We start from the raw sequence: 24,568 nt of genomic DNA on the forward strand, positions 1-24,568 counted from the left end.
CAGTGAATTGTATCTTCTGAAAAGGGAATCATCCTCCCTTCAAAATTCATGCCTTTGATTGACATAAATATTACAGTATAGAGAAAAATGCACAGTTAATTTAATGTCACTCTGTTGGTAGCTGATCTTCAGAAATTATGAAGAGTCTTAGCCTTGTTGTTAATACTTATTAAGTATTTCTCATGCATTTAATTATATTCAATATTTGATGCATTTGTTTAAAGACTCATTTAATCTTTATTACAAGCCAGTAAGAAGTGTACTATTATTTCCTTCACTTTATGGGTTAGGAAAATGAGGCTACAGCTGTCGTCGCTTGCCTGAGGTTATGCAGTGAGTAAAGTGTTGGCTTCAAGTTTCCGCATCAGTGTGTATATTTTTCTTGAATATAATTGAAATAGAAATGATAATGACAGTGGTTTATTTCTGATAGTCATTTGCTTTACGAATACTAACTCACTGATCATCACAACAACACTACTAGGTAGGTAGTATTACTGTTCACATTTTACATGTCAACAAACAAAGGTCACACATTTAGTTACAGACAGAGCAATAATTTGAACACAGGCAGTCTGATTCCCAGATCATGTATCTTAAAAGTGATTGTTATTATTGCTGGATTGTATTGTGAAGAAAGATGGTGCTTTACTTAGATTCTGGAACACTTTTATAAAGTAGTATCCTGATATTTTAATTTTAGTGATAATTATATCACATCTTGTTTCAAAAATCACATAAATATAACTCAGGAAAAAATAATTAGCAAAAATATACAATAAAGAGCACATTTACTAATCAATGAATAGATATTTATTGAATTAAATATGTAATAATATGATTGATTAAGATAACCATTACATAAAAATAAAGATTATGAGATAAAACAAGTTTTATTAATTAGAATCAGCTTTAAAAACTGTTTTCCTCCATTGATTATAACCAAACCACTTCATTTAATCTAAATAAACTGGAATTTAGGAAAATGATAGTAATCACAATTGTTATTGCACTAAAAGTCCTATTTTCTAAAGTCAACAATGAAGAATAAAATTTAGCTAAATACATATTTTACTAATGTTAGGTAATTCACCAGTATTAGTGGCCACTATGTATTTAGCACACTTGGGGTGCTGATATTTTCATATGTCTTATCTTTTAATGTTCACAATAATCTTGAATGACAATCATAGTCGTACTCATTTTGTGGAAGAAGAAAATAGAGGCATAAATAAACAAGTAAACTGCACTACGGTAGCAGAGCAAGTGAAGGAGAAGTCTATCTCATTTCAAATCTCCTACTTTATTATTACATTGTTTCAACTTTTGTAATAATACTCACAGTTCAGTTCAGTTCAGTTAGTGGCTCAGTCGTGTCTGACTCTTTGCCACCCCATGAATCGCAGCACGCCAGGCCTCCCTGTCCATCACCAACTCCCGGAGTTCACTCAGACTCATGTCCATTGAGTTGGTGATGCCATCCAGCCATCTCATCCTCTGTCATCCCCTTCACCTCCTGCCCCCAATCCCTCCCAGCATCAGAGTCTCTTCCAATGAGTCAACTCTTCGCATCAGGTGGCCAAAGTACTGGAGTTTCAGCTTTAGCATCATTCCTTCCAAAGAACACCCAGGGCTGATCTCCTTCAGAATGGACTGGTTGGATCTCCTTGCAGTCCAAGGGACTCTCAAGAGTCTTCTCCAACACCACAGTTCAAAAGCATCAATTCTTCGGTGCTCAGCGTTCTTCACAGTCCAACTCTCACATCCATACATGACCACAGGAAAAACCATAGCCTTGACCAGACGAACCTTTGTTGGCAAAGTAATGTCTCTGCTTTTGAATATGCTGTCTAGGTTGGTCATAACTTTCCTTCCAAGGAGTAAGCGTCTTTTAATTTCATGGTTGCAGTCACCATCTGCAGTGATTTTGGAGCCCAGAAAAATAAAGTCAGCCACTGTTTCCACTGTTTCCCCATGAAGTGATGGGCCTGGATGCCATGATCTTCGTTTTCTGAATGTTGAGCTTTAAGCCAACTTTTACACTCTCCACTTTCACTTTCATTAAGAGGCTTTTGAGTTCCTCTTCACTTTCTGCCATAAGGGTGGTGTCATCTGCATACCTGAGGTTATTGATATTTCTCCCGGCAATCTTGATTCCAGCTTGTGTTTCTTCCAGTCCAGCATTTCTCATGATGTACTCTGTATATAAGTTAAATAAGCAGGGTGACGTACTCCTTTTCCTATTTGGAACCAGTCTGTTGTTCCATGTCCAGTTCTAACTGTTGCTTCCTGACCTGCATACAAATTTCTCAAGAGGCAGATCAGGTGGTCTGGTATTCCCATCTCTTTCAGAATTTTCCACAGTTTATTGTGATCCACACAGTCAAAGGCTTTGGCATAGTCAACAAAGCAGAAATAGATGTTTTTCTGGAACTCTCTTGCTTTTTCCATGATCCATTGGATGTTGGCAATTTCATCTCTGGTTCCTCTGCCTTTTCTAAAACCAGCTTGCACATCAGGAAGTTCACGGTTCACAGTTGCTGAAGCCTGGCTTGGAGAATTTTGAGCATTACTTTACTAGCGTGTGAGATGAGTGCAATTGTGCGGTAGTTTGAGCATTCTTTGGCATTGCCTTTCTTTGGGATTGGAATGAAAATTGACCTTTTCCAGTCCTGTGGCCACTGCTGAGTTTTCCAAATTTGCTGGCATATTGAGTGCAGCACTTTCACAGCATCATCTTTCAGGATTTGAAAGAGCTCCACTGGAATTCCATCACCTCCACTAGCTTTGTTCGTAGTGATGCTTTCTAAGGCCCACTTGACTTGACATTCCAGGATGTCTGGCTCTAGGTTAGTGATCACACCATCGTGATTATCTGGGTCATGAAGATCTTTTTTGTACAGTTCTTCTGTGTATTCTTGCCACCTCTTCTTAATATCTTCTGCTTCTGTTAGGTCCATACCATTTCTGCCCTTTATCGAGCCCATCTTTGCATGAAATGCTCCCTTGGGATCTTTAATTTTCTTGAAGAGATCTCTGGTCTTTCCCATTGTGTTGTTTTCCTCTATTTCTTTGCATTGATTGCTGAAGAAGGCTTTCTTATCTCTTCTTGTTAGTCTTTGGAACTCTGCATTCAGATCCTTTATCTTTCCTTTTCTCCTTTGCTTTTTGCTTCTCTTCTTTTCACAGCTATTTGTAAGGCCTCCCCAGACAGCCATTTTGCTTTTTTCATTTCTTTTCCATGCAGATGGTCTTGATCCCTGTCTCCTGTACAATGTCACAAACCTCAGAAGAAGCTGAAGTTGAACGGTTCTATGAAGACCTACAAGACCTTTTAAAACTAACACCCAAAAAAGATGTCCTTTTCATTATAGGGGACTGGAATGCAAAAGTAGGAAGTCAAGAAACACCTGGAGTAAGGCAAATTTGGCCTTGGAATACAGAATGAAGCAGGGCAAAGACTAATAGAGTTTTGCCAAGAAAATGTACTGGTCATAACAAACACCCTCTTCCAACAACACAAGAGAAGACTCTACACATGGACATCACCAGATGGTCAACACTGAAATCAGATTGATTATATTCTTTGCAGCAAAAGATGGAGAAGCTCTATACAGTCAGCAAAAACAAGACCAGGAGCTGACTGTGGCTCAGATCATGAACTCCTTATTGTCAAATTCAGACTTGAATTGAAGAAAGTAGGGAAAACCACTAGACCATTCAGGTATGACCTAAATCAAATATTACTCACAGTTAAGCAATTATACATGGTTTAGCTTTTTACTATGAAATATAATTATTTTGTGCTCAGGTCTTAGTTTATAAAAGTGAGGGAGGCAGCCTTTAATGGAGTTTTTACAGGAAAGGCATTATTTAAGAGTAAGCCATTTAGAATTGGCTAGTTTACATAATTTGTAATGACTTTGGGCTTTCAGGATAGTTCCAAGTTGTCTGGTAACTGGCTGGCTTTGGGTTCATTTGAGTGAAAGTCACTCAGTCGTGTCCGATTCTTTAAACCCCATGGACTATAGAGACCATGGAATTATCTAGGCCAGAATACTGGAATGGGTAGCCATTAATTGTCTTCTCTAAGGGATCTTCCCAACCCAGGGATTGAACCCAGGTCTCCCGCATTGCAAGCAGATTCTTTACCAGCTGACCCACTAGGGAAGCCCTGGGGTCATTTAGAGCAGGGAAACACTGGTTAAAAAGAATTAAGAAGGTAAGTGGGAGTGTGGCCTTGGATCTACTGCTCTGAGCATGAAAAGTGTGTTCCAGGCTTCTGTCTACCATTCCCAGGAATTAGCTAGTTCTGGGAGATAAGTCTCTCTCTGGGTCTACAACACTCTCAAGAAATGTCAAAACATCTTAAGTTATAGAAAATAATAATAATAAAGTATTATTGTTGTTTAGTTGCTAAGTCTTGTCCATCTCTTTGGGGACCCCATGGACTGTAGCCTGCCAGGCTCCTCTGTCCATGGGATTTCCCAGGCAAGAATACAGGAGTGGGTTGCCATTTCCTCCTCCAGGGGATCTTCCCAACACAAGGATCAAACCCTCAACTCCTGCTTGCACTGGTAGTGGGTTCTTTACCACTGAGCCACATACAAAAAATACTATTATGAGCTTCCTTTTTATGAAGAAAGTGACTTAATAAAGTCCCTAAACTGATTATTGCTGCAATTAAAACATATTTCCTTTAAATTTTTAATAAATAATTTGGTATATCCAACTACATGCATTTAATAAAATAAGTAGCTGATGCTACCAATATGAAATTTGTAATTGTGTTATCAATAGGAAATAAACTTGATTGCTTTAATATACTTACAGCAATTCTTCTTGGGAGAAATTCCTGCTAAAACTTAGGAACTTTTTTTTAGTATATGGAAAGGAGAATATTATTTTTACTATACACAGACAAATTACAAACTCTATAGATAGCAGACAAAGCAGTAATACATCATAATTCTTAGAGACAATTAATCATTTTCTGATAGGAGCAAGAGAATTGAAATGTATGACTCCTATTAAATATTGTTAGGTAGTGGTATAATATTAGTGATTCTATCGTCAATATAATAGTATGAGTTCAGTAAAGAAGAAAGAGAATAGAAATGAGAATGATGTCAGACATAGTAACAGAGATGTTGTTCAGTTGAGCTCTTTGCTGCCAACTGGGCTCTTAATTTGGCTTCATGTACAAGAGAGATTTACTATTTTCATTTCTCTGGCAAGCTGCTTGGACTACGTGAACTGCTTCAAGTAATGATGTTTTTAGTGCAGAAAATAAAGTATATAGCATTACAAGGAAAGACAATTATATAGAGAAACTTGTAAGAATATTAAAAAGAACAATTTTTTAATTTAGTTCAGTTCAGTTCAGACACTCAGTCCTGTCTGACTCTTTGCAACCCCATGGACTACAGCACACCAGGCCTCCCTGTTCATCACCAACTCCTGGAGTTTACCCAAACTCACGTCCATCGAGTCAGTGATGCCATCCGGCCATCTCATCCTCTGTCATCCCCTTCTCCTCCTGCCTTCAATCTTTCCCAGCATCAGGTCTTTTTAAAAGAGTCAGTTCTTCGCATCAGGTGGCCAAAGTATTGGAGTTTCAGCTTCAGCATCAGTCCTTCCAATGAATTTTCAGAACTGATTTCCTTTAGGATGGACTGGTTGGATCTCCTTGCAGTCCAAGGGACACTCAAGAGTCTTCTCCAACACCACAGTTCAAAAGCATCAATTCTTCGGCACTCAGCTTTCTTCACAGTCCAACTCTCACATTTCATACATGACCACTGGAAAAACCATAGCCTTGACTAGACGGACCTTTGTTGGCAAAGCAATGTCTCTGCTTTCTAATATGCTGTCTAGGTTGAGTCATAACTTTACTTCCAAGGAGTAAGTGTCTTTTAATTTCATGGCTGCAGTCACCATCTGCAGTGATTTTGGAACCCCAAAAATAAAGTCTGTCACTGTTTCCACTGTTACCCCTATGTTTGCCATGAATTGATGGGACCAGATGCCATGATCTTAGTTTCCTGAAGGTTGAGCTTTAAGCCAACTTTTTCACTCTCCTCTTTCACTTTCATTAAGAGGCTCTTTAGTTTTTCACTTTCTGCCATAAGGGTGGTGTTATCTGCATATCTGAGGTTATTGATATTTCTCCTGGCAATCTTGATTCCAGCTTGTGCTTCCTCTAGCCCAGCATTTCTCATGATGTACTCTGCATGTACGTTAAATAAGCTGGGTGACAATATACAGCCTTGACATACTCCCTTCCCAATTTGGAACCAGTCTGTTTTTCCATGTCCAGTTTTAACTTCTGCTTCCTGACCTGCATACAGATTTCTCAAGAGGCAGGTCAGGTGGTCTGGTTTTCCCATCTCTTTAAGAATTTTCCACAGTTTGTGGGATCCACACAGTTAAAGGCTTTGGCATAATCAGTGAAGCAGAAATAGATGTTTTTTTGGAACTTGCTTGCCTTTTCAATAATCCATTGGATGTTGGCAATTTAATCTCTGGTTCCTATTCCTTTTCTAAATCCAGCTTGAACATCTGGAAGTTCACAGTTCATGTACTGTTGAAAACTGGCTTGGAGAATTTTGAGCATTACCTTGCTAGCAGCATGTGAGATGAGTGCAATTGTGTGGTAGTTTGAGCATTCTTTGGCATTCATTGCCTTTCTTTGGGATTGGAATGAAAATTGACCTTTTCAAGTCCTGTGGCCACTGCTGAGTTTTCCAAATTTGCTGGCATATTGAGTGCAGCACTTTCACAGCATCATCTTTCAGGATTTGAAAGAGCTCCACTGGAATTCCATCACCTCCACTAGCTTTGTTCGTAGTGATGCTTCCTAGGGCCCACCTGACTTTGCATTCCAGGATGCCTGGCTCTAGGTTGATGATCACACCATCGTGATTATCTGGGTCATGAAGATCTTTTTTGTACAGTTCTTCTGTGTATTCTTGCCACCTCTTCTTAATATCTTCTGCTTCTGTTAGGTCCATACCATTTCTGCCCTTTATCGAGCCCATCTTTGCATGAAATGCTCCCTTGGGATCTCTAATTTTCTTGAAGAGATCTCTGGTCTTTCCCATTGTGTTGTTTTCCTCTATTTCTTTGCACTGATCACTGAGGAAGGCTTTCTTATCTCTCCTTGCTATTCTTTGGAACTCTAATTTAGTAATGCTTGCCAATTTAAATTTAAGTGTTAAAGAAGAGGATATAGTGGAATTTTTGAACAGCACCACAATTTGAAAGAGATGATCAGTATAAGTGACACTGTAAGATTTCTGGAAGAAATGTGATTTGAAAATATCTGATCCATTTTTATGGTGAGCCCCCAGCCGCTCAGATAGTAAAGTATCTGCCTGCAATGTGGGCAACCTGGGTTTGATTCCTGGGTCAGGAAGATTCCCTGGAGAAGAAAATGGTAACCCACTCCAGTATTCTTGCCTGAAGAATCCCATGAACAGAGAGCCTGGCAGGCTACAGTCCATGGGATCACAAAGAGTAGGATATGGCTGAAAGATAAACACTTTCACTTTACTTATTATCAGTGAGACCACTGTGCTTTATTATGTACCTTCAAAAAAAAATGAAGAAAAAGCTAAATATCAGTTAAAAATTAGTAAAACATTTTTTTCCAGTCCAAGTTCCTTGGAAGAAAAGTTATGACCAACCTAGATAGCATATTCAAAAGCAGAGACATTACTTTGCCAACAAAGGTCCATCTAGTCAAGGCTATGGTTTTTCCAGTGGTCATGTATGAATGTGAGAGTTGAACTGTGAAGAAAGCTGAGTGCCAAAGAATTGATGCTTTTGAACTGTGATGTTGGAGAAGACTCTTGAGAGTCCCTTGGACTGCAAGGAGATCCAACCAGTCCATTCTGAAGGAGATCAGCCCTGGGTGTTCTTTGAAAGGAATGATGCTAAAACTGAAACTCCAGTACTTAGGCTACCTCAAGCGAAGAGTTGACTCATTGGAAAAGACTCTGATGCTGGGAGGGATTGGGGGCAGGAGGAGAGGGGACGACGGAGGATGAGATGGCTGATGGCATCACCGACTTGATGGATGTGAGTCTGAGTGAACTCCGGGAGTTGGTGATGGACAGGGAGGCCTTTCGTGCTGCAATTCATGGGGTCGCGAAGAGTTGGACACAACTGAGCAACTGAACTGAACTGAACTGAACTGAAAACATTTTTTTCCAATCCAAGTTCACTAATCATCTGAATTTTATACCAGATTCTAGGTGGTGTTTGAGTCCTTGGTTAAGAAAATTTGGGGTTCTTAGTAATCTCTTTTAATGAGGTTAAAGAAATGGTTATGTCAGTGAAGTATGTCTTTGACACCATCTGCTTCTTTATTTGCTATCCCCTTCCAGCTCATTGTGTCCCTGCTTATTTATACTCAAAACAACTATTAGATGGGTTGTTTTGTTGTTGTTGTTTTTTTTACAAAAATTGCCAGACACATCACCAGGGTCTAACATCACATGAGCTGAACATTCTGCATTTTATCTAGCCTTCCATCTCCCCCTTTCGCACAAAATGTCCCAGCTGAAATATTGATGCTAAAAGCCACAAAACCAAAGAACTGAGTCTTTGTACTCAATTTTATAGTCTAATATCAATTATGTCACTGATTATCCATGTTCATTGAGCTTTCTCTCTTTTAAGTTTTATTCCTATAAAGTGAATTTAAAATATTGAAACTGGAGTGTATTATAGAGTGAAGTAAACCAGAAAGAATAACACCAATGCAGTATACTAACGCATATATATGGAATTTAGAAAGATGGTAACAATAACCCTGTATACGAGACAGCAAAAGAGACACTGATGTATAGAACAGTCTTTTGACTCTGTGGGAGAGAGAGAGGGTGGGATGATTTGGGAGAATGGCATTGAAATACATATAATATCATATATAAAACATGTCGCCAGTCCAGGTTCAATGCACGATACTAGATGCTTGGGGCTGGTGCACTGGGACGACCCAGAGTGATGGTACGGGGAGGGAGGATGGAGGAGGGTTCAGGATGGGGAACACATGTATACCTGTGGTGGATTCATTTCGATATTTGGCAAAACCAATACAATATTGTAAAGTTTAAAAATAAAATAAAATTAAAAAAAAAAAAATCTGACCCAAGTGTTGACAGAATTAAAATAGCTAGCTAATTGTCCCAAAGTCCTTTGAACAGAATTTATCTTATACTAAATTCCCAGTAATAGGAGCTACTGTTATCCTGACCTCTGATGTGTAATAAATTGCAATACTAATCAGAATCTAGGTGGTAGATGAGGAGACTTGAAATCCCTTCAAATTAGGGTTCATGTTTTATTCAACTTTGTTTATTTGCATTATCTGGTGAGTGTGTAACATCTGTAATAATCTTTTACATAATATATTTAAAGAAATGTATTCCCAAGATGATGCCTAAAATATAGTAATCTCTGTGTGGCTACATTTCAAGCAAGTCTGGTGGAAATATATCCTGTCATTCACACATAGGTATGATAAAGTAGCTATATAAAAGAAGTTATTGAATAATGCAATGGTACATAGAAATTATTTTATGCCAGCTGACCAACTTCTACTCTTTTATGTATCTTATTGGATACAAAAATAAAGAAATCATTTATTCACACAATAAATGCTAAGGACAGAGCTTTGAACAATTTCTTTATTTAAACTATGTTTCAAAATTGAGATGTTATTTATTTCTTAACCATAAGTTGTTATCAGTTTGGTTTAAATATCTCATAGCTAAAGAAAGACTAGGACTAAATATTTTTTAAATCCATATTTCTATTTTTAAAGCTGTCAATGCTTAAAAACCTATCAATTTCATACTAAATGCCCCAAAATTACCTATCTATTCTAATGAACGAGAAAAGAAAGCTCATATATGACCTAAAAGTCATTTGATGAATGGTTTTGCATATTTTGTCATTCATGCTTTGCATATTTTACTGCATAAAAATGTAGTGAATATCTCTAGATAATTGAATTTTAAGAAACAAATATATCTGTTAAAATGATGCTTGTTTTGAAGCTTATTTAGAAAGTAGGCATTTCTAATACGATTCTACAGTTTCAGGACTTCCCGAAGTAGTTGCATTTCCATGAAGTTTGTCCACCAGAGTAAAGATATTTCAGTTAAATAATTTATTGGCAACTCAGCGACCATAATAACTGATGAAATATGTTGAGACAAGGAGTAGTCAAGTATAGTGAATGTGAAATGTACTGCGAATTTTAGAATAGGAAGAGCATATGCCATGAAAAATGAAGAATAATACCTATAAAATAGTAAGGTTATATTTGCCTTTATATTTTTAAACTGAAGAAGTAGTGATATTTAGATAAAGACAACTTTTGTTAAAATATAAGTTAAAACTAAAAGAAAAAACATAAGCTCTATGACCCCACCCCCCAAATAAAAGTATTGGTCTATTACCTTTAACATCCAGATAGGCTGAGAAGCAAAAATAAATGAATTATGATAACAGTATGTGTCAGTGAATATATAATACCATGGCTAAGTATCATGTAGCCCATATTTAATTTTCTATACACAGCAATCTTATCTCTAGAAAATCATGATAAAACTAAGGAAGTTAAATGAAGAGAAAGAAGCAATAGTGCATTCTTAAGTTTACTGTTTTAACAATCACCATCAGTGACCCAGTTTTGTTTTGTCTTTTTCCCTTCCAGGGAAAGTATTTATACATTACTTCCACAAGTTTTGTATAAAAGTCCCTCAAGGCTACATGTGACTAATGCTTCTTTGGGACAAATGTAGCCCGAGGGATGGAAAGAGTTTTTAGGGTCCAGAAGCTGACTCTCACATTAATATGGAGAAGTGTCTTATTAGGATGATGGGTTCCTGCTAATAGTATAACTTCCTAATGTGTGAAAAAAAATTTTTTTTGCTGGTATCATGAGCTTTGTGCTGGGTGTACTGGTTTATTTGGAGCCCGTTACTTGTGAAAGCTTCACCTTTTCCATTTTTAGAAAATGTGAGGCAGCAAAATGGTTTTTGACAAACTGCAGATCCTGCAGAGTTTAATCAGCTTGATTGTAGGCACCGCATGCCTCTCCTTGTCCCTTCTTTTATTTGACCACTGGCAGTTTGGGAAAATTTTCCTGCTACTGGATTATAGTTTTAAAAGAAAGTAAAAGAAGGTGATTCCTGAAAACAAAGCAAAACAAAAAATTGCTTTATCAAAAATCATCAGCAAACAATAGGAAAAGAAGATTCACAGGAGCTCCGAAATGGTAACTTATTTTCTCTCTGTCTCTCAATGTTTCCAAATATATTTTTAATTTATAGACTTAGAACAGCTCTTTTATCTTGTTAAGGACTAAGATGATACAGTTGTAATATACTCTGTGTGATGCAAAAACAAAGGAGTTTTTTGTATGTACGGTAGTTAGTAGATTTTTTAGTTTGTGTACCTATATTCTTTATGTTACTAAATAAGTCTTTTTCCATGTTTGACTTAAATTATTATAATTTGAAATTATTAACTGACTTGCTACCTACAAGTTTCTTTGCATCAGTGGTAATTTTGGTTTTAATTTCATTACATTGATACTGAAAGTTAAGAATAGTACATAGAACGTAAGGGAGTGTAGTCTTTTTAGTTCAAATAATTTTATCTTAGTTAATTTCTTTCAAATGGAAGTGAAAAAATATGCAAGAAAATGGCTTAAAAATGATTTGTATGAAAACAGGGAATGCTTTTAAAACAAATAACAAAAGAAAATATATAAAGTTAAAGGAAAAGGACCTCCAATTACAAAAATGAAAATAAAAAAATTAGTAACACAAAAATAGCTAAAACAGAATAACCCCAACAGTTTTAACCAATAAATCTATGTAAACTTGAATAATCAGAATATTGAGTAAATTCATAGTCAAAAATCACTGGCTTCAAAATGGCTCGATGTCATAAGATATAAGTATCAAAGTAAGCTATTTGAATGTATTTAAAGTAAGTTTTATATAAAATTTTTGAAAGAATTCTTAACCCTAAACCTGAAATATTAGTTAAATATATTATTGATGACAAGAATATGTAGTGTTTTTTTTTTTTCATTTTTGTTTGGTTGTTTTAAGTATTATTGGTTTATATTAAGGATGAAATTTGAGAAAAACCTTAGTCACCAAAGATGGCTTACTTAATTGTTTAAGGAGATAAACTATGGCAAGACTGGTTTTAACAGAGGCAGTTTAGTTGAATACTTATTGTTTATTTCCATTCTGTGATTTGATGACAATAACCATAACTGGTATTTTAAAAATAGAGGTCAAAATTGTATCTATTATTATTGTGTCAGTCATCGAAGAAGAGTAGAAAGTATCTAAACTTTCATTTCTTGAGGTCTTTCTTTACCAGGGCAGTGTCCAGTGTAGAATCATTAATATAACAAGTTCCTCAAAAGTTAAAAATATCTAGTGGAGAATACTTCCTGCTCTTTTCAGCCTAACAGGCTACATTTGCATATTTTACCTGTTTACTGAGCTGACAAATTGACTGATTAAAGTGATATATTTTAAAATTTCAACTTGATACAAAGCTTTGAAGTCTTCTGAAGTTTTATTTTGGTAAAGTTGATTCCCCATTTGGAAATGCATGGCTTGCCAGTCCAATACCACCAGCTAGAACAATTACTAGAAAATTATTCACAACAAACCAAAACTTCTCCAGATAATGTTATTTTCAGTTAGTTTATTATTTGCTTATTGTCCATAATTCTACAGCACTGTGAAAGATTTATTATGAGATTAAAACAAATCAAACTACTTTCTCTTTTACTGTTAGAACATTCATTTCTTCTTTTTGTACTCAGGGAAAATCAGCTTTTACTCTGAATAATGGCTCTCTGACCAAGTCTCATCTTCTAGTCCGCTGGAATTCCTGCTGTCCTAAGGCAGACAGGGCATAAAGTGAATTCTTTCTGAAGCAGGTATTGCGTGGCTGAGCAAAACTGACTATTGTCTCTGCTGTGTTTTCTCTACACCTTTTGATTCCGGGCACTTTCTGTTGTATTGTTCAGTCAGTGAGGCAACCCTGAATTGTGCTCTGGTAACAGACAATCTCAACATCTAGGTGGCTATATAATTTAAAAAAAATATAGATGCACATTACTACCTGTCATATGCCCATCATGGGACAGTTTAAGCTCAGCTTCATTATTCTAAAATAAGGAAGCCTGCCCTGTCTGAGACATACTCATCTCATAGCAGAAGGAAGAGGACAAAGGCAGAACCATGAGCTGTGTTTTAAAGCTATTGCACAAGTGTGGCACATATTACTTATAGTCACATGTCGTTGTACAAAGTAAGCTACTTGACTACATATAAAGTCAATGGTCTTTGAAGTCTAACCCTCCTACAGGGACTGGCCCAGCTGAGAGCAGCATATAGCGACAGCAACAGAACCTACCAAAGTCTGTTCACATATATTCATGTTCCTCTCTTACTTGCACAAAAGGCCTATCTACTCACAGTGTCAAAGTCTGGAACCACATAATAGCACAGATGAGGATCTTAATCTGGAGAATCCTATTTCTGAAATTCTAACTAAAAAGGATCACTTATATACTCAATCCCTCCCCGTTCACCCGGTACCACACACACACACACACACGCACACACATACATTTCTAATATACTATGGTGGAACAGCAGAACACTTAAACAGAAAAGGGAAGAAGACAGACACAAAGCAGTCACAAGTAGATTAGGCAAGTCTGAAATGCTAGTGGGAACGCCCCTTTCCCGGTGATGGGGAAAGCTTCCTAAGGGCCACCAGCTTTGATGCCTCCTTGAGGTTGTCCACCCTGTTATCTCCACAGCTCTTAGCTCTGCCTCTGGCAGATCTTTTCCATTTCTCTGCCCGCTCAGCATTATCTGAGGAGGGTATTGTGGAATACCCACCTTGCAGGCCAAGCTCCTTTCTTGGTTTGGTTTTTCTGCCAGTAGAAATTTGGTAGGCCTAAAGTTTATTTTAAATCTTGAATACTCACAGTCTCTTTTATTCCAGGCTGATGGTTCTTTTCGCAGTATAACTTTCTCAAAATACAGCAGGCTTTTTACTTATAGAATTTTGTTTTATTCACAATCATGTATGAATAGCTACCCACATGATATTCCATCTAAACTCTGGTTCCTTGAGCTTACTGGGCTTATAGAAGACTTGTATCCTTTTTTATTCTGTTTTCTCTGAGTCATTCTATCCTGAGGAAAGTATTACTGGCTGTTGTAATAAATAACAATACCTGTCTTAATTAGAGGTGGTGACCAGTTGTAGTCACTTCAAAAAAAAGTTTGTACCCATAATTTTTGTAGCTATGTTTAAGAAATAATAGAAAGATTAAAAGTTTTCTGCTGCTGCTGCTGCTAAGTCGCTTCAGTCATGTCCAACTCTGTGCGACCCAATGGACTGCAGCCTACCTGGCTCCTCCGTCCATGGGGTTTTCCAGGCAAGAGTACTGGAGTGGGGTGCCATTGCCTTCTCCGAAAGTTTTCTAGGAATCATATATATTCAGAATAAATAATTTTATATTTAGACTAGGTGATCACATATAGTCAGATGGAGACAGGAATTCCAAAAATTTTGGTGGTACTAAGCACTTGGATTATTTAAAGTTTAATTAAAACATTTCAAAATATGTACAAATCAGCTAAGGATTCTCCATGGAAAGTATGTGTATGTATGTGAGTAAATGCACATGCTTGCCTATGCATATGTGTTTTGTATGCTAAGTTGCTTCAGTCACATCTCTTTGCGACCCTATGGACCACAACCCACCAGGCTCCTCTGTCCATGAGATTCTTCAGGCAAGAATACTGGAGGGGGTTACTGTGCTCTCCTTCAGGCAGTCTTCCCAACCCAGGGATTGAAACAACATCTCTTATGTCTCCTGCATTGGCAGGCAGCTTCTTTACCACTAGCACCACTTAAGAAGCCCATGTGTTGGACATATGTGTTATATATAATAATGTTTATTTTATAAAGTATATATTAATATAAATTATATCTATATATTAGGAGATATATATATGAATAAACGTTTACAAGATAGAATTATTAACATGAGTAAACTAAGGCATTTAAGCTGCAGGCAATTAGTTTTATAATAGTTCATAGAATTTCTGTTTACTTTATTAGGGGAAAATTGTTTCCAGTGTAATTTTTTAAACACCTTTAAGAATTATCTGTTACCACTGGGGCTCTCTTCATGACCTTTTAATGACCTAAAACTGCCCCCAGAAATTTTTCCAGACCAATTTAAAGTCTCCTGAAAAGACAAAAAGAAGTTTATTTAAAGAAACAATTATTCTGAAGGGTATTAAACCAAGGGTAAGGACAGATGCTCTAATTTTCTATACTTGGTAATCTCATTGAAAAAATTTTTTTTAAAATGATAAAATTTTAAGCTTCAGGTTTAAATTCTAAATGCAAGATAATCAATGACACTTTGGGGTTTAGAAATTGCTTAGTTAGAGGATACATGGCATGTGATTGTTTTGATCAAATTATATATATATATATATATATATATATATTCAGCCAGTGTAAGACTGGATAATATGGGCCTATTTTAGGTCCACTGAAACCCTATATGTCATTTCTTTGGTTTGGTTACTTCACTCCATAGAATTTCAAATATATTAATTCTACCTTTGTTCCACATTCAGCATCTGCTTTTTAAGAATTTGAGGAGTCTTTATAAATGTGCCCTTTCATTTCATTATCATTTTCTGTGATTTTTTTCCAACAACTATTATGCTTATTTAGAGGTACTAGCAGAGTAAAAGAATCTTAAATATTTTTAAAGTTTTCAATTTAACAATTAATAAGGCTTTAAGAATTGATGCTTTTGAACTGTGGTGTTGAAGAAGACTCTTGAGAGTCCCTTCGACTGCAAGGAAATCCAACCAGTTTAAAGATCAGTCCCGGGTGTTCATTGGAAAGACTGACGTTGAAGCTGAAACTCCCATACTTTGGCCACCTGATGCAAAGAGCTGACTCATTAGAAAAGACCCTGATGCTGGGAAAGATTGAGGGCAGGAGGAGAAGGGGATGACAGAGGTTGGATGGCATCACCAACTCAATGGACATGGGTTTGGGTGGACTCTGGGAGTTGGATGAACAGGGAGGCCTTGCGTGGTGTGGTTCATGGGGTCACAAAGAGTCAGACACGACTGAGTGACTGAACTGAAGGTTAAATTTAACAGAAGTCTACTTAAATATTTTTAATTTCTGATTTGCATCTTTTTTCATGTTATAAAAGCCATTATATTTTTGCAACTTAATCTGGGAACTTGAAAAATGTATGTGTCTTCCCTGAACAGTTTGCTATATTTTCTAATGATATATTCTCCCCAGATGTGTATATTCTAAGTCTTGAATATGTTTTTAATCCTCTGTTCATAGGCTTGGAGCTCTGAACACTCGTGTGGTCTGACTTAGATTCTTATCTCTGTGTTTCCTAAACACATGTGACCATCATTATATTCTTCATACTGAACTACATTATTAATTTAGTTGTCTGAATTTTTTAGTAAAATAAAAGAAGGGCAATAGGAACATAGAGTCTTTCATTGACTCAAATATATACATTCATTCAAATATTTACATTCACTTAAAATACATATTTACTTTATGCATATGTACAAATATAGATATATAGATATAGATATAGATATATATTTGAATGCTCCTTTCTATCAGACATTGTTCGATTCACTGAGGATTTAGTGGCAAATAAAAAGCAAGTCCTTCCCCAGAAGTTATATTTTAGCTTGCATGCCTAACTTAATTTTACACCTAAAACTTTGACAAATTTCATGTTTAATGAGTATTTAAAATGTATTAACAAATAATTAAAATGTGGAGACTGCATAATTAAACATGATAATCTTTGAAGATACTTAAATGTACACATTCTAGACCAATTTAAGTATTCAGAACAAACACATATCTTTAAGTTATTTAAAATATATCTACCAATTCTATTCAGAATCACTTTGAATTCTGTATCATAAATGAAATTAAACCTCAAATGATTAGTTTTCAATGTTTTCATATCTGTTTCCCACATTACCTAATCATTTCATCCACTCTTGAGAGAGAAAGAGAATTGGAGGGAGGAAATGAGAAAAAATAAAAGAGAGATCAAATTTGGAATGAACTTTTCTAGAAATATTAAAGATAATTTTAAGTCTTTGCAGTAAATTTGCTATGCTATTTTTAAAGAAAATGACCAATGCATGTTTCAATTCACCTGACTCCCACTAAATCATTGTCTCAATGAAAACAAGTGCAGCAGAAAGTAGAATGTTGTAGTTGCTCTTAGTACATCCCGGTAGAAACGAGCAGACATCAGATTTATCACTGTCACAACTTCTTTAGAGTTTCTAGGAGAACACCAGGATCAAAGCAAAGAAGTAGATAAGATAAAGAGTAACAATTTCTCTGCAATAGGAGTTTCCCATTTAAGTTTTACTTATTACTATCATTTTAGAGCAAGTTGAAAGTATGCTGGCTAGTAATCTTTACCTGACACTAATGGAAACTCTTCTGACAGATATTTTGTTGAAAAATTACATGATGTGAGTGAAAAAAATAAAAGAACTGTTAGGTTAGATCAGATGTTCTGTATCTGCAGGTACCTACTTGGCTCATATAATCTTCCCAAAGAGAGTTGGGAAGACTCAATATGCTGGAAGATTTTCTGCCTTATCAGAAAGAGGCATATTTTCATTCTGTCAAACAAGTGTATTTTAATCATACTTTAAAAGATATTAATTATGTTTAAACAACATAGTTTAAACAAAATGTAAAATTTTTTCAACCAACATGATGGTTCCATTGTAGTTAATTTGATAAAAAGAGAAATGAAGTACTAAAACTTCCATTGTATAAATAAGAAATTTTAATTATGTTATCCATAGTTGGGGCTTGTTCTTTCTTTGGTTGCTTGTTTTGTTTTACAATATTTTGATTTGAGCAATGTATTGTTATTATCTAGAAAATTGTGTTCATGACATAGATTTCACCTTTTTTATTTTTTTAACCAGTTCAAACTTATATTTTGCCTCTCCACATTTAAGTCATTCTTCCATCACTCTTAACTCTGACTTTATTGGCTTTTCTGGACCATATACAATATTGCCTCAGGACTTTTGTATTTATTTCTCCTTTGGTTGTAAATACTCTTTCCCAAGATAGGCACTTTTTTTTCCCTTCAGACCTAAGGTAAAACATCGCCAACTTAGAGAGGACTTCCCTAATCATCTGAAGCAAACTAATACCCATCTACCTTCTATAGTCTTGCTTTATAACACATATTGCCTGACATTGCATTATAAGTTCACATGTTATTTTTTATTATTTTTATAAGGCCAGACACTTTAATTATTTATCACTACTGTCTAAAATAGTAACTGGCACATAGTAAATGGGCTTCCCAAGTGGTGCAGTGGTGAAGAATCTGCCTGCCAATGCAGGAGACTCAAGAGATGCGGATTCAATCCCTGGGTTGGAAAGATCCCCTGTTGTAGGAAATGGCAACCTGCTTCAGTATTCTTGCATGGAAAATTCCGTGGACAGAGAAGCCTGGCAGGCTACAGTCTATGGGATCACAAAAAATCAGACACAACTGAGCACGCACATGCATGCGTAGTAAATACTCAATAAATGTTTATTGAATTAATAATATCTACAAGAGTTATGAACAGTCCAGTTACAGTTTATGTAGCTGTAGTTTATGTAGCTGTTCATGAAATAGTTAAAACATTCATAACATCAGGACAAGAGAAAATTCAAAGATAGAAAAAGCAGAAGCCTTTATATTTGGAACAAAACGAGGCTTCCTTTAGTAAAATTCAGAAATCAGAATGCTGAAATATTCTGACCCGCCCTTCAGCAGACCTTTAGTCTTCATATGCAGAAGATTCAACCATATGGTAGGTATGGCCACCACAAGCAGGGCTCAAGAGATTGGCTGTGCCCTAAACGTAAGCTGATCTCTAGACTGGCCACTGGGATTTCTTTTGCACAAATCAGAAGGAAGCCTACATGTGGTGTACATTCCTCACCTACAGGCCATTACTGATAGAGGTCAACGAAGAAATATAGCCCCCATGTTAGTCTAACAGTGTCCATCTGAAATCAAGAGAAATTCACACATGATTTGCTGGATCAGAGAGCACTATTATCAAGAGTCAAGTGGACACCCTAAAGCCTTGAACACACCTGACAAGACCTCACAATTCTTCTGTCCTCATTGACATACACAGCCTCATCTCTGTGGCCTATTTTGGGAAAATGAAGATTTGACTTATCATGCCTATTTTTCTCCTTTTATGTAGTGACCAGAACTTCCATATCATTCGTGATTCTCAAGACTCTATTCCTCATCCTCAAATTCTGTTTAATTGTATTCTTTCTCTATGCTCTGTTTAACTCACCAACCATGTCTCTTTATTTTCAACTGCTTTTTTGTAATTTCTTCTTCTCAGTAAATGAAGCCTAGTTCTTCCCTTATAACCCTGCTTTTCATGCCAGCTTTCCAGAGATGGCTATATTCCTGTCACACCACTTAAATTACTGGGATTGAGGTGGGGTAATGTTCTGTTGTTTCTCAATGTCACTTCTAGAGCAGTCTCCCTCCTCCCTAAATTCCCTAGCTGTGATCTCATGACACTGGTAGATACCACCTGCTACTCCTCTTTACAGAAGTCTTCCACCAACCTCTGGTCACTTCCTCTCTTCTTTCAAGATTTTAGATTTATCTTACTGTCACTCTTTCCAACTCCATTCTTGACATATAGTATGGTAATTTCAACATCCATAGAAACATCGTCAAAAACTATTTGCTCAGTTACTTGATTCCTGTCCTGCAAAGATCTCATTTTCCACCATGAAATAATTTCATCATCTTGTGATGTATGTGAACTGGAAATATTTAATATGGTATTGACATTTGAGTTATGATGTCTGTATATATATCTTTAGGTTAATAAATTTTCTGTTTTCTATCTATACTGCTGCTGCTGCTAAGTCGCTTCAGTCGTGTCCGACTCTGTGCGACCCCATAGACGGCAGCCCACCAGGCTCCCCCGTCCCTGGGATTCTCCAGGCAAGAACACTGGAGTGGGGTGCCATTGCCTTCTCCAATGCATGAAAGTGAAAAGTGAAAGTGAAGTAGCTTAGTCATGTCCGACTCTTGGCGACCCCATGGATGGCAGCCTACCACGCTCCTCCGTCCATGGGATTTTCCAGGCAAGAGTACCGGAGTGGGTTGCCATTGCCTTCTATCTATACACCTAACATAAATTCTTTGCTTACATGAACTTTTTTAAGTTATCTCTAATCTTATCACCTTGGTAAAGCATCCAGAGAAGCATGTTCAGTTCAGTTCAGTTGCTCAGTCGTGTCTGACTCTTTGCAACCCCGTGAATCACAGCACTCCAGGCCTCCCTGTCCATCACCAACTCCTGGAGTTCACTCAGACTCATGTCCATCAAGTCAATGATGCCATCCAGCCATCTCATTCTCTGTCGTCCCCTTCTCCTCCTGCCCCCAATCCCTCCCAGCATCAAGAGTCTTTTCCAATGAGTCAACTCTTTGCATGAGGTGGCCAAAGTACTAGAGTTTCAGCTTTAGCATCATTCCTTCCAAAGAAATCCCAGGGCTGATCTCCTTCAGAATGGACTGGTTGGATCTCCTTGCAGTCCAAGGGACTCTCAAGAGTCTTCTCCAACACCATGTAGGATAATATATTCTGTATTTCTCAAAAATATATTAATATAGAAATAATCTATATTTCTCAAAAATGTATAGTAAAAGAAACAGGATTAGAAATAACTGTGAAAAAATGCTACTTCTGTATTACTATAGTTTTTATTAATAAATAATGTTTAATAAGACATACCAGGCTAATAATATTTATACACTCATTGTTGCTTTGACAAAATGAGACTCTGTACTGTTCAGTTTAGGGCCCAGGTCTGAATTGTCTTTATTTTGTTTTCTATATCTTTGTTTTATTTATTCAAATATGAAATAGTGTGTGATTAATGTTGAAAAGCATCTATTTTAGTAAAGTAAAACTATTCAAAGTATACTTTAAATTTCATTCTTAAAATATTCAGTTATTTAAAAATTTCTATTTACTTTATATATATAGTATATTTTCTTTATTCAGGGGGAAAAAAAGCTTTTGTTAAAATGTAATCCAGTTACTTGCTGGCAGCGCCGTGAAATTACTTCTTAGCTATGTTGTCAGTTTGAGCCTTTCATCATCAATTGTGAAAAAAGTTAATGACATCATAGCATTATGGACAAATCAATAGAGTGTGTTAGAGTTTCAACTAATTCTCAAATAAATCAGTTATTCTTTAGCAGAGTCAGAGACTAAATAATGAATTATTTCAAAGCGCCTCAAATCCAATTATAATTACAAATTGTAATTTGTTTAGAGGAACCAGAGTGAAATGGCTGTCAGATTCAGTGTCTGCCTCCCAGAATACCTTTTTCCTTCTTAAATTACATTTTCCAATGCAAGGAATTAAGATTGTTTGAAGAAATTTATACTGACTTTTAAGCACCTATTATTTAATAGCTAATTATTTGATTTAAATTGAACACTAAGACTGAGCTTATTTATTTTTATAGGGTACTTAATATGCCCAGATACTTAAACAGTTGGATTGAACAAATGTACCTCAGGAATTAATTCTTCCTGGAAAGAGGTAAGAAAATATGCATGTTTAAATGTTAATAAGTTTTAGTGAAAATTCTAGATTTACTAGTACATTTCTTTGGAGAAGGCAATGGCAACCCACTCCAGTACTCTTGCCTGGAAAATCCCATGGACGGAGGAGCCTGGTAGGCTGCAGTCCATGGGGTCGCTAGGAGTCAGACACGACTGAGCGACTTCACTTTCACTTTTCACTTTCATGCATTGGAGAAGGAAATGGCAACCCACTCCAGTGTTCTTGCCTGGAGAATCCCAGGGACGGGGGAGCCTGGTGGGCTGCCGTCTATGGGGTCGCACAGAGTTGGACATGACTGAAGAGACTTAGCAGCAGCAGTACATTTCTTTGGCATGTAATTTAGAATGTAATTTTTAAAAACTAAAGCCACTTTCTATTTTCATTTGTATAATTTCTATTCTGTGGAATTATTTGGTTATATGAGAGGGCTCCAACATGTCAGACAAAACCAAAACCAAAAAAAAAAAAAAACAGTTTTTAGGGAAGCCTGCCCTGACCTGCTTACTCACTCAGTTATGTCCCACCCCATGCACTGTAGCCCGCCAGGCTCCTCTCTCCATGGGATTTCCCGGGCAAGAATACTGGAGTGGGCTGCCATTTCCTCCTCCATGTAGGGAAGCACATTGCCACTTTAAAATGTCAAGATCTGGATTGCTAATCTTTTACTTTTCTTTCTTTCTTTTATTTTTATTTTTAAAAAATTGTTATACTTAGGATTAGACTGGGTTTGCCGTGTTCCTCTGGAGTCACAGAGCAGAGATAGCTGGTATTGTGGACAGATTACCATCCAGAAAGATCCTTTGGCTAGCCTGCCCTTTTACATTTCCTCGGCCACATATGGTTACTATCAACTAGAATGCATTCTCAGGTTTAAGAGCCAAAACCGGAGGGAGGAGTCAGTTTTTAATGTGTTACACTATCTTAATTTTGACCTAAAATGTGAGATTAAAATATGACCTTTAAAATAAAATATGGTTAGGAAATCTGAATGTATTTATATTGACTTTTTTTTAACCCTCTTTAACTCTAATTGTTGCTCAAACTCATTTCATTGTATCAAGAAAAAAGAAAATTTATCAACATTAGATTTATCATTCCCACTGCATTACATATATTGCTATTAGAAGGAATGAAAAAGGAGGGAAAACATATACTTAAAGATCTATGAGTAGTAGTATGAGATTAGTAGGAAAAAATTGAATATTTTTAAAATTATAATAATATAATAATTTATATTATATATAATTATATAATAATTTAATAAATTAATAAAAATTATTCATTTTTTTCCTTATGGATCTTTGAGTAGAATAAAATGTGTGGCTTATCAATTTTAGTTTGACTTTTATTTTAGTAAAACTAAAGGTTTTCCAATTTTATTGGATCCCTTTAAATTTCAGTTCAGTTCAGTTCAGTCGCTCAGTTGTGTCCAACTCTTTGCGACCCCATGAATCGCAGCACGCCAGGCCTCCCTGTCCATCACCAACTCCAACTAGATGATTATTTCTATGTAATATGAACAACTGCTTTTTTTCCAGATTTTTCATATTTAGTATCAAGAAAAATAAGATTCTTATGAAAACTGTTTTATAATTGATATATGGAAGCTTCCCTTATACATGAAAAACATGTACCGTGTAAGGTAAAAATTCACTGACTTGAGATATACATTGGAATTGTTAAAGTTAGTATCAAGTCATTATGTTTTTTTTTTTTATACAGGAAAAATCTCATATCTTTAGTATTGGCAGGGCAATAAACACTTTGCCAGTTCTCTAGCACATGCATTTACGTATATACATACATATCAGCATCTGTATACATACATATATATATATGCATTTGGGGCTAGGTTAATTCTTAGCATTTCACAAAACTAATTTCTTGGATTATATTTTTTATTAGTGCATCATATACACAGACAGTAAATATTTGCTGTCTTTTTCAACAAACAAGAACACTGATTTTCCCATTACAATCGTCTCATAAGGCACCAATAAAGGAGGCATGGTTCACAAAGTGAATTTTCTGGGTCCTAATTGAAATCTGTTCCAAATTTATGAAGATCAAAGTCATACACAGTGGTGGTTGTTTAGTTGCTAAGTCATGTCCGACTCTTGCGGCCCCATGCAGTGTAGCCTGCCAGGCTCCTCTGTCCATGGGATTCTCCAGGCAAAAATACTGGACTGGGTTGCCATTTCCTTCTCCAGCGGATCTTCCCTATCCAGGAATCATGCATAGATTTCAGTGTCATTGCCATCATTGTCTTAAACGTATACTTGAAAGTCAAGTAAGTTTTCCAAATTTAATTTATAAAAACATCAGCAGTCCATGCAGAAGAGTCTTAAATCACTGGGAACAATTAACTGTACACTTACACATTGCACTGAAGTGAGACAGGAACTGGTAGTCAACTCATGTAGAATTTATAAAAGTCAGAATAGTACATCCAGCTAGCACCTGATCAAATTTACTTCCAAGTATTAGATCTAATAGAACTATTTGCAGAATTGAACTTAAGATTCTAGGCTTTGAGTGATACGTATACAAACTGGGGTAGATAAATATCAGTTTATTTGAAAATGCTATCTGGTTATTTCAAAGTGGAAGCCCCAAGACCTTTTTTTTTTATCAATGTCCGTTTTCGTGACAGTGCTACTTTGTCCTTTATTTATTCATTATTTCTTTCATAGGAGCAACCTGAAGGAGAATTTTTGCATGTAAATGTATTAAAATATTTAATATAAATAATTATT

General features: G+C 36.1%; 1 protein-coding gene across 7 annotated transcripts in view; it reads left to right on the forward strand.

Annotated features, from left to right (window-relative positions):
- SEMA3A (semaphorin 3A) overlaps positions 1 to 24,568 on the forward strand; it is a 533,509-nt gene that overhangs the window by 153,120 nt on the left and 355,821 nt on the right. For 4 of the 7 annotated variants that reach the window (XM_044946571.2, XM_025291021.3, XM_044946573.2 and 1 more), the window contains exon 2: positions 21,712 to 21,788. The exons of 1 other annotated variant lie outside the window; for it this stretch is intronic. The gene's annotated coding sequence lies outside the window, so the exon portion shown is untranslated. Of the gene's footprint in view, positions 1 to 11,079; positions 11,294 to 21,711; positions 21,789 to 24,568 lie in introns of those variants that run through there. 2 more of the 7 variants (XM_006078269.4, XM_025291023.3) reach the window with 2 other exon arrangements.

The sequence above is a fragment of the Bubalus bubalis genome, chromosome 8, assembly GCF_019923935.1.
Source record: "Bubalus bubalis isolate 160015118507 breed Murrah chromosome 8, NDDB_SH_1, whole genome shotgun sequence".
Taxonomy (NCBI): Eukaryota; Metazoa; Chordata; class Mammalia; order Artiodactyla; family Bovidae; genus Bubalus; species Bubalus bubalis.